Raw genomic sequence first — 16,860 nt, 5'->3', positions numbered from 1 at the left:
TGTAAAGGAGAGACTCTTCCTCGCTCCCCACCAACCCCATAGAACAATTTGAAAACTCTTTTTGAAAAGAAATTGTTTGTGCATATTTTCCCACCTCTGTTACCCTAAAGCCCAGACAACAAAAAATAAGTATAAATTAGCCTAAGTATGTTGCCAGTGCCAACTTGGATTTACGAGGCTCCAGCAGAAGAAGGGGTGAAGATTGTAGAATGGAGAGAAACCTTCCTCCTGGACATTCATTGACTGACCCGATCTTTGTGTCAGATTCGAGGAGTCTGGGAAGATTAAGAAGAAGCAGCTCATGGCAGAATCTACCCTCAAATGGAATTGGTACAGAATGTAGAATAAGTTGGCAGGGGGTGAATTTCAGGGGGTAAGAGGAGGGGAAAAGGTTGAGACCCTCCTAATGTTTGTATATATAGAGAGAGACTGCTCTATTGAAACCTCACGAAACAGCAAACCCCCAAACTACAACTGATACACGCAAAAGAAAAAGCAACCCAAATAACACTACAGATGGTCATCAAACCACAAGAGAAGAGAACAAAAGAGAAAGGAACGGATAGAGACCTACAGGGATTTCCAAGGGGTACAGATTCCATCCTTGGCGGGGGAGCTAAGACCCCACATGCCTTGAGGCCAAAAAAACAAAACATGGAACAGAAGCAATATTGTAACAAATTCAATAAAGACTTTAAAAATGGTGTATGTCAAGAAAAAAAAAAATCTTAGAAAAGATCACTAAAAATAAAACCCCAAACAAAAAAATAGGAACATACTGATGATTACCTTCTAACGTGACTGCATAGCTTCTGACCTCAGGTGTCACTGCAATGTCTGTCCAGTCTGTGCGTTTGCCCTGCAGGGTCAAGGGGGAATCCCAGTGAGCCCCACAAGTGCCCCTAGCTGACAGACAACCTACGGGCTTGATGGCCTTTCTGTCGTCCTGACTTTGATCTCTAATAGTAAAACTTCAGACTCGATTCAATAGCAGTTTGAGAAAGCCCAGCTGGACTTGGAATCACAAATCCAGGTTCCAGTGCAGGCTGTCGTCCACTGGTGCTGTCACCGTAGCGTGTGCGAAAGGCAGAGGGTCAGGAAGCAGAAGGTCTGAGTTCACGTCCTGACTGTGGCGTCCTGCTTGGATGATGTTAAGACTTTGTCACCTGTTGATGTTGACTTACCAACCTGAGTCAGATGTTGGTCATAATGTTGCGGTTGGGATGCTAATGAGTGGTGTTTGGCAGAGGGACCCTTCTCTGTAGGTCCTCAAGGGAGATAGAGATGCAATTGCCAAGACAATAGAATGCACATGAGAGCTCAGTTACTTAAATAGGAGGTTGTGGGGTAGTGTAGCTATACTATTTCATTCAATCTAATCCCCACAACATCTTCCAGGCATAAAAGACAAAACTAAAAAGAGCTGAGTGAAAAAAAAAAAAAAAACCCCAGTAGCCAGATAGCCAATGACAATTATGCCTGGGATGTTGTCTAAAAATGGGCTGTGCTGTTTCCTAGACATAAACAATCTCACAGGACACCAACCTCAGACAAGGTCATGGTGTGATCATGATGAAATGAAATAAGACCACTTTGTAAGTTTGCCCAAGTGTGGACAAAAACCAGATCCCTGAAAACCACAAAATACCAAACCTCCCTCCTGGACCAGTTCCCAGTCACTGCTGCTACTGGACCAGTGATGGCGTCAGCACCACTCCCATCTGTCCTGGGTGAGATCTATTAAGATACACAAGCAAAGGACTAGCCCCGCTTCCTGACAGTACCTGGTCCAGAGCTAAACCCTGTTCCTTGAACCCTACCCCAAATCGCCAAACCAAAGCCTTGATCCTGTTTAAGTTCTAACAGCCTCTTACTGAAATCCCCCATGCTTCCCCCACAGTGTGTGGTCTCTCTGAGCTTTAAACACACTTGTGAACCACAGCTGTAGTCCTGGAGGTCTGGCTGGAGAGCATGGAGTCAGGACTTGCTGGACTGAGAGGTCAGCTGCTTCCTGGGGTCAGCCTGTGGCTGCTGACCTCATGGCTGCAAAGGAGAAAGCCAGTTCAAGGTTGTCTTGAGCGTCCTGAGACCTCAATCTGCAGTGACTCCCACCCAGAGGGAATGCAGGTGTAGGGCTGATTGCCAAGGAGGCTTCTTACAAGTAGCTTTGGATGAATCTGGGCCTCATTTTTCCCTAACCTGTAAAAGAAAGAGATAACAGGGCCATGATGTGTAGAAACTGCTAGAAAGCAGAAGAGGTATTTAATATGATTATGAGCAGGATATGGTAACACTGACAATTTATTTATTGCTTACGGATTCCTGGCACCCCCATACCTACGCTTAGACTCCCTCAGGCTCAGCTGTGTCTGTCTCTAGAGCCCTTGAGTTCACTGTCAGAACCCCTGTTTGGGGCAGGGTCTGAAACCAGTAAGATGGGGCCTGAGCTCCACCTGTAGGAAGAGTACAAAATCTACTTCAGGAATTCCAATTTTCTATAGCAGACAAGGTCTCAGTTCTTTCCAGATCTTCTGTATGTGCCAAAGAGCTCTGTATTTAGAAGCATACAGTTGGGTTGGGATAAGAGCAGAGGAGGATGAAGACAGGTAGCAGAAGAGGTGATTGAGGACTTGTGCTGGGTCTAGTGCCCTCTAGTGGTGATGGTCTAAAATAGCTCCTGATTTTTTCTCAAAATTGTTGGACATGTCTTGCTTTTATTTTATATACATTATTTGTCCATGGGTTTTTAATAGAAACAAGCCAACCTAAAATCTGACAACAGTTACCTTGGCTCAAAGCCAAGGGTTAAGTTAAACAGGCCGTCATCTTTCAGCAAGATGGGGCAACACAGGGTCAAAGGAGAGAGGAAAGAAACCTCCTTGAAGACAGAGACTGTCCTGTTCACCTCTGAAGTGTCATGGCTAGAGAAAGATGAAAACAAGAGCATGAAGTCAAGCAGGAGTTAGAGAGAAGAGGACTATTGGTTCCTGGTCCAACTTAGATTGTTAATGTCACAAAGCAGAAAGGGAAGAAAAAATATGGAAGGAAAGAAAAATAATGACATCTTTGAGAAAGTGATGTAAGGGTTTAAATCAAAGATCTAAGAGCTACTGTCTTCTTTTGGGAAGTGACAGGAGAGCTGCCCACAGAAAGCCAGCTAAGGTGACAAGGCATAATTTACTCCTTATAGTCCAACTAGAGTGCAAACATGCTATTTTATTTTTGTTCTTGTTGTTCAGTCGCTCAGTTGTGTCTGACTCTGCCACCCCGTGGGCTGCAGCATGCCAGGCTTCCCTGTCCTTCACCATTTCCCAGAGCTTACTCAAACTCATGTCCATTGAGTCGGTGATGCCATCCATCCATCTCATCCTCTGTCGTCCCCTTCTCCTCCTGCCTTCAATCTTTCCCAGCATGAGGGTCTTTTCTAGTGAGTCAGCTGTTTGCGTCATGGGGCCAAAGTATTGGAGCTTCAGTTTCAGCATCAGTTCTTCTAATGAATATTCAGGATTGATTTCTTTTAGGACTGACTGGTTTGATCTCCTTGCAGTCCAAGGAACTCTCAAGAATCTTCTCCAGATTTTATTTTGCTATGCACATTTTGGCTAAAGTTCTTCACAAGCTATTGATTTTTGTGATAAAGCCTGTGAGGCCTCACAGGGAGCTGATGGTTTGAGATTTTCTGGGAAATTGTTTTGCATTTTGGAGCAGTCTTACATTATTCTTGTAGAGACCTGTATTTGTAATCCTATCTGCTGACCCCAAACTTTAGCGTATGTAATAGAACTTTAATTACATCAGACTCAGTATTTTTCTCTTCTCTGGATATATAGGAAGTGAAGTATTGGATGGAAAGTCTGTAGTGAAATCTAAGAAGAGGAGTGTGAATAGTGAATGTTAGAAGTGTGAGAACATTCAATAAAGAAAAATTGCAAAGCGGAGCGGAAGGGAACAGGGAGAAAGAACGTGTGTTAATCTTCGTAGGCGAGGCTGGTTAGCATGTGACTTCTGTCACAGGAAGAGTTAGATGAAGCTGGCTGAAAGCATCTATTTTAAAATAGATTTCAAGGAAGGCAGATACATTTTAAAACTTTATTATGGGAAATTTTAAACATGTACAAAAGTAGGATACAGAATAGAATGGATTTCTGAACCTCCATGAACCTGGAGCTCAGCTTCACCAGTTAACTATGGCTATTCCTGTTTCAGACAGAACTCTCAGATCATACTGGAAAGTTACCAAACTAACAAACTTTCCACTCTTCAGAATATCTAAACTGGTAGAAGATGACATGCGCGGTGTAGTATGGCTTGCATTAACCCCCGTCTCTAAGGGATTATCTGCCTAGTTGTTTGTTCCTCTGACTTGAAATACTGTGTCATTCCTCTCAGTTGAAATGTCCTCACATAATGCAGGGTTTTGTTAGTTTTTTGGTGATACAGAGGCATTGTGGTTGAAATAAGCTTACTTTGTATAGTGGCTAAATAATGTGAAATATAGTGGAACTTAAGCTGTAGTGTTTGAAGGTGACCACATTTATTTGGAAAATTATAACAAAAATAATGGCACTTTACTATAGAATATGCATGATCTCACATGTATATATGCAAAAGTGAAAAAGCCCATGGCTGTTTCACATGCTTTCTGTTACAGGTTTTCACTTTTCCATCTGCCCCCTACTTCTGGAATTTCCCCAAAGAGATGGGGTTAGTCTCAACATTTGTTTGTCTCTGGCTTTTCCTGTTGGTATTTTTCCTCATGACGTGTCATTAGCTGGTTTCACCGGTTAATGGATTAAACTGAAGAATGCAAGAGAGAGGAAGGACGTTCCTGGATAAGAATGCAAGTTTTCCATAGTCATGTTAAGAACTGGAAGCCCTGAGACCTTAGCAAGACTTGCTTCATTGTTTTCCAAGTCAGAATTACCTAAAATAAGGAGGTGGGGCTGGTAGAAGTTGCCAGGCGTTGAAGCAGGGTCACAGTTCTGTACGGTGGACCCTCGCAGCAGAAGCGGACTACAGGTCCATTTCATCTTCCTGAATCTCTGTCTACCTGATGCCTGCAGAGCTTCAGGGCATTGGGCAGGAAAGAGAAAAGAGTTGGTCTTAGCAGTCAAGGTAGCGCAGGATCCAGAGGGTTTTATACAAGGAACTCACCTTCTCTGTTCCATTGTTCAAATGATCAAAGGCTGAAATTCTCAAACTTTTCATTTAGTAATAGTACCATAATCTTTTTGAAAAATAAAATGTTACGTAAAACCTTACTATTGTAAATACGTACATAGTATTTTATATGTTATTTTATTGATAGAGTTCTTTAATAACTAAGTCATGTCCAACTCCTTTGTGATCCTGTGAACTGTAGCCCACTAGGCTCCTCTGTCCATGGGATTTCCCAGGCAGGAATACTGGAGTGGGTTGCCATTCCCTTCTCCAGGGGATCTTCCCAACGCAGGGATTGAACCCGCATCTCTTGCATTGGCATGCAGATTCTTTATAGATGAGCCACCGGGGAAGTCCTAGTGTATGGTTCTTTTATAAATAAATTTTGAAAGTTAATGAGAACAAAATGGCTACTTGAAGAACATGAAATTTTGGAAGTGGCAATCTGCTACTGGTCTCAGCATTCAGTTTGTATCTGAATTTTGTTTTTGCTCACAGAGGATTAAGACAATCCGAGTTCACACAAATATATAATTGCAAATTCCTCTTTTGTTTCTGTTGTTTTGTAAACAACTGTCTTGTATTATCCAAGATTCTTTACAATAAAGGAAGGTAGTAGAAGAACTTTTGAGGTCTTCATAAAAATAAACTAACCTCCCAATTTATCTCAGTTGGGGTCTTCCAATGAGTTTAAATTTGATTTATAACACCCTTGAGTATATCTGTTGATTATTTAACCAAGTTGTATTTTAAAAGTGAAATCTTAACACATTTGTGGAACCCCCAAAGCAAGGTTCCATGAAACACAGTTTGAAAACCAACAATCTGATGTTAAAAAGGTAAGGCTTCCTTTTATTTCCTTACCCAAACATCTTTAAGCCTTTAATAGGGCACCATCGTGGCTTTTCCCCCTTTTAGAGAAAGCATTGAACTATTTTTTTTTTTATGCTTTATTGAGATACAATTAACAGATAACTTTGTGTATGTTTAAGATATACAATGTAATGATTGACATATGTATGTACTGCAAATAAATACCACAGTAAGGTTAGTTAACACATCCATCACCTCGCATAGTTACAATGTTTTGTTTTGTGGTGAGAGCTGTCTTACAACTTTCAAATAGTGTTGAACTCACTGTAACTCAATTTCACTAAGATTGGCGGGAGTCTTCTCTAAGACTGTTGGTGGGAGGATGGAGAGGAGGGTACAGCAGCCAGCTTGTTCTGCCTAGGTCCCTGCATTCCTGTCTCCCTTCCCTCCCCTCTGCTCCCACATTGGTATAAAGAGGGTATGTTCCAGTTCAAAAGAGAATCATCAAGAACATGGACTTAATAGTCCTTCCATCAAGACTTCCACATTCAGTATCCCATGGCTCACACCGTGCTTTCTACCAAGTTGTCCGTTTGCTGGCTGTACTGGTAAACTAGCCTAGCTGATATAATCCCTGGCATGCTTTTGCAAGTATTAGTTATTTTGACTACATATCTATTGAGCAACTGCTATGTGCCAGATACTAAGCTAAGCTCTTTGTATGAGTTTCCTCCTTGGGTTCTCACCACTTTGAGACAGGGTCTGGTATCACCATTCCCATTTAGAGATGAGAAAACTGAAGCTGGGACTTCCAGAGTACACTGAGAATCTTTCTGGAGCACTTTGTTCTGGTACCACTCGAGCTATCTGGTTCGAATTCCAGGTATAAATAATGAGGTAGTTTAGAACTTTTGTTTATCTGCGGAATAGAAAAGTGAAAATGATTTTCCAGGCAAGAATACTGGAGTGGGTTGCCATTTCCTGCTCCAGAGGATCTTCCTGACCCAGGGATTGAACCTGGGTGTCCTGCATTGTAGGCAAACGCTAGACCTTTCCCTCTAATAACACAGCTGTAGGCTCTAAAATCAAATGAACACAAATCAGGATATGGGCTCTGCTGCTTACCAGCTCTGTATTCTTCGTCAGTCTCAGTTTCCTCGTCTGTCAAACAGATAATGAAAATAACACTCACATCCAATGTCATTGTGAGGATTACATGAGATGAAGTATGTCAGGCATATAACACAATACCTACCCTTGTGTTCAGGGCATTCAGTACATTCAATGTTGGAATGTGTTTGGAAAGTATTTGCTGTTATTTTGTCATTAATTCATTAATAGAACTGCCTGAACAAAATGGTACCCATCAAATCTTCCACTTAAGCACATATTTAAAATAAGAATAAATGATGTTGTCTGGATTAATCCAGACAACATCATTTATTCTTATTTTAAAAGTACATCATGAGAAATGCTGGACTGGAAGATACACAAACTGGAATCAAGATTGCCGGGAGAAATATCAATAACCTCAGATATGCAGATGACACCACCCTTATGGCAGAAAGTGAAGAGGAACCAAAAAGCCTCTTGATGAAAGTGAAAGTGGAGAGTGAAAAAGTTGGCTTAAAGCTCAACATTCAGAAAATGAAGATCATGGCATCCGGTCCCACCACTTCATGGGAAATAGATGGGAAAACAGTGGAAACAGTGTCAGACTTTATTTTTCTGGGCTCCAAAATCACTACAGATGGTGACTGCAGCCATGAAATTAAAAGACGCTTACTCCTTGGAAGGAAAGTTATGACCAACCTAGACAGCATATTCAAAAGCAGAGACATTACTTTGCCAACAAAGGTTCGTCTAGTCAAGGCTATGGTTTTTCCTGTTGTCATGTATGGATGTGAGAGTTGGACTGTGAAGAAGGCTGAGTGCCGAAGAATTGATGCTTTTGAACTGTGGTGTTGGAGAAGACTCTTGCAAGTCCCTTGGACTGCAAGGAGATCCAACTGGTCCATTCTGAAGGACATCTCCCTGGGATTTCTTTGGAAGGAATGATGCTAAAGCTGAAACTCCAGTACTTTGGCCACCTCATGCGAAGAGTTGATTCATTGGAAAAGACTCTGATGCTGGGAGGACAGGAGGAGAAGGGGACGACAGAGGATGAGATGGCTGGATGGCATCACTGACTCGATGGACGTGAGTCTGAGTGAACTGCGGGAGTTGGTGATGGACAGGGAGGCCTGGCGTGCTGCAATTCATGGGGTCGCAAAGAGTCGGACATGACTGAGTGACTGATCTGATCTGATGTATATATATATATATATATATATAATTTAATTTATTTATGTTTGACTGTTCTGAGTCTTTGTTGCTGTGTGCAGGTTTTCTTTAGCTTCGGCAAGTGGGATGTACTCTTTGTTGGGGTGCTTGGCTTTCTCATTGCAGAGCTTCTCATTGTAGTGGCTTCTTTTATTTTGGATCACGGGCTCTAGGGCTCCTGGGCTTCAGCAGTCGGGACCTGCAGGCTCTAGAGCTCGGGCTCGGTAGCTGTGCCCCATAGGCTCAGTTGCTCTGTGACACAGGGGATCTTCCCTAGACCAGGGATTGAACTGGTTTCCCCTGCATTTCAAGGGGCCTCCCAACCACAGGATCACCAGGGAAGCCCTGCCTGGATTAATCTAATGAAAGAAATGAGATGATGCTAAAACCATCTAGCTTAATTCTTTGATCCTTTCAAAGTATCATCTCCTCTGGAAAGACACCAGCTCATATTGGGCCTCTACCATGGCCAGTTCTAAAGTTAACGTTTGATATCTTCTTTTCCCTTTGGGCAGGTGGGAGTCTCAGCATAGGTGGATGTTGTTTGAGGCAAGTCAACAAAAAAGACAGCAGAGAGACCCGAGATCATCAAGCTGTCACCCTTGCATTTTGTGCAAACTTCTGTAAGTATCTCTGGGAGCAGTTTGGTCCCCGGGAGTGGGAAGCTGATGCTGGTGTCTAATGAATCAGTGCTGTCCCCACAGGGGCTGTTTCTGCCCCTGCAGGACAGAGGGGCTTGCCAGCTGCAGGCCTTTGTGGCCGTGGGGCTCAGCGAGGGGCAGTCAGCTTGCTGTGTCCCAGACTCCCAGATACTGTTCACTCCTGGGCCCAGAGGGATAGTGAACGGGGAGCCTGGGGTGAGGGCTTCTTTGTCCCTGTCCATCCGCTGAAGGTTGGCCCAGTAAACCAGCTGCCATTTTTTTATTGTACATTTAAGTTACATATAAATAATTAGAAAATTATAGAAGTGACATACGAATCATGATTATAGTTAAAAATTCAACAAGACCTGGTTAAATAGAGTAAAAATGAAAGTTTCTCCTTTCTCCCAACTCTATTTCTTTCTCCAGAGATAACTACTAATGAAAGTTGTAGAAGACTCTTCTAGACCTTTTCTTGCATTAACACACATATGTGTGCCAGAGATAATATTAACATGTACATATGTATTTAGTTTTGATTTTTAAACATAAATGTGGGACTTCCCTGGTGGTCCAGTGGTTAAGACTCCTTGTTTCCACTGTAGGGGGTGTGGGGGGTTTTATCCCTGGTCACCAACTCCAGTGTTCTTGCCTGGAGAATCCCAGGGACGGGGGAGCCTGGTGGGCTGCCGTCTATGGGGTCGCACAGAGTTGGACATGACTGAAGTGACTTAGCAGCTGCAGGGAACTAAGATCATGCATGCCACGAGGTGAGTCCAAAAAAAGAAAAAGAAAATGTAAATGTTTTAAAATATTATTCTGCAACTTGCTTCCCTCTCCCCCAACTTAATAGCCTTGGAGATCTTTATGTACCTGAGCTACTTCATTTAAAAAAAAAAAAAAAAAGGTACTGCATACAGTTCCATAACATGGACATACCATAACTTATTTAAAAACATTTAGGTCCTTTTTTGCTGTGATAAGCAACCTTGCAATAAGTATCTTTGTACATATATCTTTATGCAAACAGCATTTTTAATTCAAACTTACAACTTTCCCCCTTAGTGCAGGAAGGATTTATACCTGTAGGCTTGGAAGATTTAGCTGTCTAAGTGCAAATGTTGCATTAGTCCAGGGAAGCACTTGGGGAAATTAGAGGGACTCTAAATCTTGGACAGGAATGAACACGGAACTTCAGAACTAGTCTGGTTTATGAATACTTAGAGATTTCTTAGTTTCCTGTTGGTTTAATGTATGTAGACCCTAGAGCCATCATCTAAGGAGTCATCATTATAGCACAGTAGACTTGATGTCTATCCTCATCTGGTGTCTGAAATTCTTTCAAGTGTCTGAGAGCCAAGAGAGAGGCTTGAAAACTGATAGTGTGTGGTTTTCTGTTGTTTCCTTTCCACCAGCATATAGACTTTCCATCTGGTCCACTTGTGAAACTCGCCTTCTTGCTGAAATGTTTTTCCTTGATTGGGGTTGTTTTGTAACTGTTGCTAAAGTCACATGACTTAAATTGTCAATGCCACAAAATGTATTCTTATTCTACTGTTCTTGAGATAAAATTTGTAAATTGAAAAGTTGAAGGGTAGGACTTGGAGAGAGAATTTAAGAAGCTACGGTTGAGCTAAAGTCCTTAATGAGAGTGAGAGTGTCTCCTCCTGCTTTGACGTCAGGGTCTCTTGAATCATCTAGTCTGTCTGTCAGATAATCCCTGCCACAGTGAGTAATAAATCCACTTAGGCTGAGGGTGGCTTCTTGCAAAACACTGAGAGGCGACAGGGTGAAAGGCTAGAATCCAAACCCAGACTAGAATGGATTTGGGTTTCCGGAGCCATTGTTCCCCAACCTGACAACATCAGAACCATCTAGAAGCTTTCAATATAATTTCCTGGGTCTCACCCCACACCTACTGGATCACAGACTCTGGCCTGTGGTGACAGTTCACCCATAAGCATTTGTTACCTAAGTAGAAACAAGTTACTCATATATAGTTTGTAATAATTGCCTTCTCCGATAGCACATATACATTTATGCATATGGTGATTTTAGTGATTATTATAATGTGTTGAAAGGTAATATTTTGCTAATACAGCAGCTAGAAAGGAGCTGACATTTAGCTTGTCACAGTCACAAGTGTAAATGTCATTCCTTCACCTACAAGACATATGACAATCACATAGGCATCTCTCCATGTCTGTTGTCAAAAGCCTAGTCCAGCCTACTTTATGTCTTGTCTGGACCAACCTTCTTTACTGCTTCCTCCAATCCATTCACTCATGGGCTTCCCAGGTGGTGCAGTGGTAAAGAATTCACCTGCCAATACAGGAGACCCAAGAGATGTGGGTTCTCTTCCTGGGTTGGGAAGATTCCCCTGGAGTAGGAAATGGCAAACCACTCCAGTATTCTTGCCTGGAAAATTCCATGGAGAGAGAGGCTGGTGGGCTACAGTCCATGGGGTTGCAAAGAGTCAGATATCCATATGAATGGATAGTCAGATATGACAATCCATTCATGGTGCCTGCCTGCTAGGTTGCTTCAGTTGTGTCCAGCTCTTTGCGACGCTATGGACTGAAGTTTGCCAGGCTCCTCTCCAGACAAGAATACTGGAGTGGGTAGCCATTCCTTTCTCCAGGGGATCTTCCCAACCGAGGGATAGAATGCACGTCACTTGCACCTCTTGCATCAGCAGGAGAGTTCTTTACCAATAATGCCACCCAGAAAGGCCATTCATGGTACAGAAGCCTGAGGGATTACTTTTACCTTTTTATTTTGAAAAATTGCAAACCTACAGAAAAGTTGCAAGAATAGAGTAATAAGCACCTATATACCCTTTCCCTGGATTTACTGATTGCAATATTTTGCCGTATTTGCTTTCTCTCTTTAAATATGTATGTCTTATTATTATTACTATTATTATTCGCATTATTATTTTTGCAGATACACTGGAGAGTACACTGGAGACATCATGGCCCTTCACTTCTGAACATTTCAGCCTGTATCCTCCAAGAACAAGAGCAACCTCTTAACACAGTAACTACAGTACAATGATCAAATTGGGAAATTTGACATTGATTCAATACTATTATTTAATTTATAGTCCATAGTCAAAATTCACAAGTTGCGCCCAAAATATGCTTTATAGCATTCTTTTTTCTTCTAGGATCTGGTCCCCAGCAAATATTTACTTTGTCTTTTGTAACATTAGACTCTTTTGAAGGGTACAGACCTGTCATTTACACAACACTCCTCCATCTGGGTTCATCTGAGGTTTTCTCATGAGTAAATAAATGTGGGTGATTCATTTTGGATAGGTTCTATTTCTGAGCATCACATTCGGGGTCGGAGGTGCCATGGTAAGTCATCAGCCCGTGGTTCTTCTGCGTTATCACCCTCCAGAGGCATCTCATTGACCTAGCCTTTTCACATCATCTCTCCAGCCACACTGGGCTTCCTCTAGTTCCTTCAGCCCGTTAAACCCTCATTGTGGAAAGCTCTTCCTCATTCTTCTCACAGTTGATCATTTCGAACATTCCATAAGCTTGCCCAAGGAAAAGAGAGTGAGGAATTGCCACTGCCTTGAAAAAGAAGTCCCTGTAAGGCGATTTGTGTTCAAAACAGTTTTCCCTCTTTAAGGCTACTTGTCTTTTGCTTTCTTTGCTTCATTCCTTTAATGCTGTATTACTCAAAAAGCAGGATGTTCCATAATGCCCTCGGCACACTCTGAAGTACACCCCCTCTCCCATGTGGTACATTACCTGTTACTTTTGCCATTTAGAATTTAATATTTTTTTTTTATTCAACTATTTCTGGAGGCAGAAAGGCTGTGTTCTGAAATGTTTTAATTGAACCATACTTCAGTACCTCCCCCACACTAATTACAAAGGCCTTAGTATGATGTAGCATTTTGAGCTGACTCAGAGCTAGAACTAGCAAAGATTTACCAGGCATCTTCTGTTGAAAAGATTCTGAATTATATAGAGACTCCTATATTCACTTCTCGATGGACGTGAGTCTCAATGAACTCCGGGAGTTGGTGATGGACAGGGAGGCCTGGCGTGCTGCGATTCATGGGGTCGAAAAGAGTCGGACACGACTGAGCAACTGATCTGATCTGATCTGATATTCACTTCAGAGAAGGCAATGGCACCCCACTCCAGTACTCTTGCCTGGCAAATCCCATGGATGGAGGAGCCTGGTAGGCTGCAGTCCATGGGGTCACTAAGAGTCGGACACGACTAATCGACTTCACTTTCACTTTTCACTTTCATGCATTGGAGAAGGAAATGGCAACCCGCTCCAGTGTTCTTGCCTGGAGAATCCCAGGGATAGGGGAGCCTGGTTGGCTGCCGTCTATGGGGTTGCACAGAGTCGGACACCACTGAAGCGACTTAGCAGCAGCAGCAGCAGCATATTCACTTATTTGTTTAATAAGTAGATATTTACTGAGTGCATACCATGTGCCAGAGGATACACGTGCTGGGGATCCATGGATACATTTCTCCATCCCATGGTTTGGTGGGGGAGAAGGAATAGAATTCCCACCACTTACTGAGTGCCTCCTGCAAGCTGGGCACTGGGCCCAGTGCTCTGTTCAGTTTAGTCACTCAGTCGTATCCGACTCTGCAACCCCATGGACTGCAGCACACCAAGCCTCCCTGTCTATTGCCAACTCCTGGAGCTAACTCAAACTCATGTCCATCAAGTCAGTGATGCTATCCAACCATATCATCCTCTGTTGTCCCCTTCTCCTCTCGCCTTCAATCTTTCCCAGCATCAGTGTCTTTTCCAATGAGTCAGTTCTTCGCGTCAGGTAGCCAAAGTATTTGAGTTTCAGCTTCAGCATCAGTCCTTCTAATGAATATTCAGGACTGATTTCCTTTAGGATGGACTGGTTGGATCTCCTTGAAGTCCAAGGGACTCTCAAGAGTCTTATCCAACACCACAGTTCAAAAGCATCAATTCTTCGGTGCTCAGCTTTCTTTATAGTCCAACTCTCACATCCATACATGGCTACTGGAAAAACTATAGCTTTGACTAGATGGACCTTTGTTGGCAAAGGAATGTCTCTGCTTTTTAATTTGCTGTCTAAATTGGTCATAGCTTTCTTCCAAGGAGCAAGCATCTTTTAATTTCATGGCTGCAGTCACCATCTGCAGTGATTTTGGAGCCCCCTAAATAAAGTCTGTCACTATTTCCATTGTTTCCTCATATTATTTTAAAAATTGATTTATTTTTATTTTTAAAAATATTTATTTCTTTAAGCACATGGGATCTTTTAGTTATGGCACACAAAAACTAACCTTTTTAGTTGTGGCTTGTGGATCTACTTCCCTGACCAGGGATTGAACCTGGGCCCCTGCATTGGGAGCTCAGAGTCCCACTGGACCACCAGGGAAGTCCCCAAATTGGTTTTTTTTTTAATAAAAAGACTCAGCATCAAAAGGTTTACAATGAAATATAGGTGTTCATCACCCCTAAGCCAGACAACCCCTTAGAAGGAAGGAGCCTCACTTGCTCTAGCCATCTCTCCTGGCCACCTCTGTATTTGTAAATAACATGCTTAAATTAAAAAAAAAAATCTGTTTAAGGTAAAATAAAACACAAGGAACACCGCATAAAGCCAATGAATGGTTTAGCGGGATATGGTGAGCATACTGAACTCCTTGTAACCACCACCCAGGGTGAGACAGAACCCGAGGGGTCACCCAGAAGCCCCTCCGTGTGCCTCATGCTTGTCGCCACCACCACTTCCCCAGAAGTAATAGTTCTGCTATCATATTCTTGTGTTTTTAAAAATAGCGTTATTATCTGGTGTGCATTCTCGGACACTATGGCTTGTTTGCTGCTGCTGCTGCTAAGTCATTTCAGTCGTGTCCAACTCTGTGTGACCCCATAGACGGCAGCCCACCAGGCTCCGCCGTCCCTGGGATTCTCCAGGCAAGAACACTGGAGTGGGTTGCCATTTCCTTCTCCAGTGCACGAAAGTGAAAAGTGAAAGTGAAGTCGCTCAGTCGTGTCCGACTCTTCGAGACCCCATGGACTGCAGCCTACCAGGCACCTCCGTCCATGGGGTTTTCCAGGCAAGAGTACTGGAGTGGGGTGCCATGGCTTGTTTAGATTAGACTAATTGACAGGTTCCATCTTTTTTTTTTTTTTTTTTTTTAAATAAAGTCTACAATCTGCATTTTCTTGTTTTTAATCTCAGAGTGTGTCTTTTATGTGACCTTGCCCAGTGGAGTCCTTTATATACTGGTTAGATAGGCAAATAGAGGCTGCTTGCTCTAAGAAACAATTTTACACTTAATATTCTCTGTAGAGAGACATTTGGTACAATTAAATTATCATTTTGGAAAGTAGGAAGATGGAGGATAATTAGAAGTTTGGGAGTTTGGTAGAGCCTGGCAGGATGTGGTACCCAGCATTTTTGCCTTATGCAGAAAAATAAATAAATACGTAATAGTGGTTATTATATAGCTTTGAAATAAAGAAGACTTTAAAAATTTGTGTACTGATTTGAAGTAGGTGCTTTGATGTCTACCTGAGTTCAAATCCTGGTCTCTCTACTTCTTATTGGCTTTGTGACCTTGAGCAAGTACTTAGCTTCTTATTGCTTCAATGTTCTCTTCTGCAAAATAAGGGCAGTAATTGTCATAGCGTTGTGAGGATCACATTAGATCATTTGTGTAGAGTGCTTTGAGCAGTAGTTGGCGAGCATAAAGTAAATGTTCAGTTGTAAGCTGTTATTATTCTTTGCAGTGGGGAATAGACTGGAAATGATCAGCCTAAGTCTGATGCACATGGCTCACATTTTCAATTCATTTGTTTGCTTTTCCTCATGGTACATTTCCAGCTCTCAGTCATGTGACTGGGGATACAATTAATTCATCCACAGCTGTTCTTTAATCTCTGGTTACTTTCTGACTCTTTGGCACATAAATTATCAACCTTTAAACTACACAATTAGTCTTAGCTTGAAAGAATTTGTATAAATCTCCAAGGCCATGCACAATGAAACAAATCCTTTGTTCTGTCTGTTTATATATAAACTGTGAGATGGAACTATGGAAGCCTCCTCTTTCCTCTAAAGGCATTTCAGAAAGAAAAAAAAAAAGACTATGGTAATTAATGTTTAGCAACATAGAGAAAGCTGGTGCATTTCTATCACATTTCACATCCTTGAAACTCAGAAATGTCTCTCTTCAAATCTATTTCCTGCAGTCATATGTCCTAATATACGAGGTTATCTTCTTGTAATTGAAACAGGAGGGAAAGGGGCAGGGTAAAAACTTTAAAAGAATGACATAACCTGAAGACACCACATAAACTGATTAGAACCAAATTGGTCCAAGGTGGTGGACAAGTCAACTTCCACTTGAGACCTTGAGGCTCAGTATATGTTCATCTTAATATATCAGCAAGCTAAATGACAAGCCTGAAGCTCCAATACTTTGGCTGCCTGATGCAAAGAGCTGACTCATTGGAAAACACCCCTATGCTGGGAAAGATTGATAGCAGAAGGAGAAGGGGCTGACAGAGGATGAGATGGCTGGATGGCTTCATCAACACGATGGACATGAGTTTGAGCAAACTCTGGGAGATGGTGATGGACAGGGAAGCCTGGCATGCTGCAGTCCACGGGGTCACAAAGAATTGGACACGACTTGGCCACTGAACAACAACAGCAAAGCTGGGTGACACGCCCAGCGGCACCATGACAGTTCTGAGGTCAACCATCAAAGCTCAGTCTCTGGGCAGTGGCCCAGTTCCCAGAAGTCCTCACTTCTTCCCTGAAACAGCTCCCACTCATTAGCCTATGAAATTACCCAGCCCATAAAAACTAACCATACAATATTTCAAGGCCACTCTCACCATCTTTGAAAGGCCCACATTTTGTCTGTGGAGTGTCTTTTTCTCT

Source organism: Bos indicus x Bos taurus, chromosome 6 (assembly GCF_003369695.1).
Source record: "Bos indicus x Bos taurus breed Angus x Brahman F1 hybrid chromosome 6, Bos_hybrid_MaternalHap_v2.0, whole genome shotgun sequence".
Taxonomy (NCBI): Eukaryota; Metazoa; Chordata; class Mammalia; order Artiodactyla; family Bovidae; genus Bos; species Bos indicus x Bos taurus.
The sequence above is the reverse complement of the archived record's forward strand: the minus strand, read 5'-3'. Positions refer to the sequence as shown.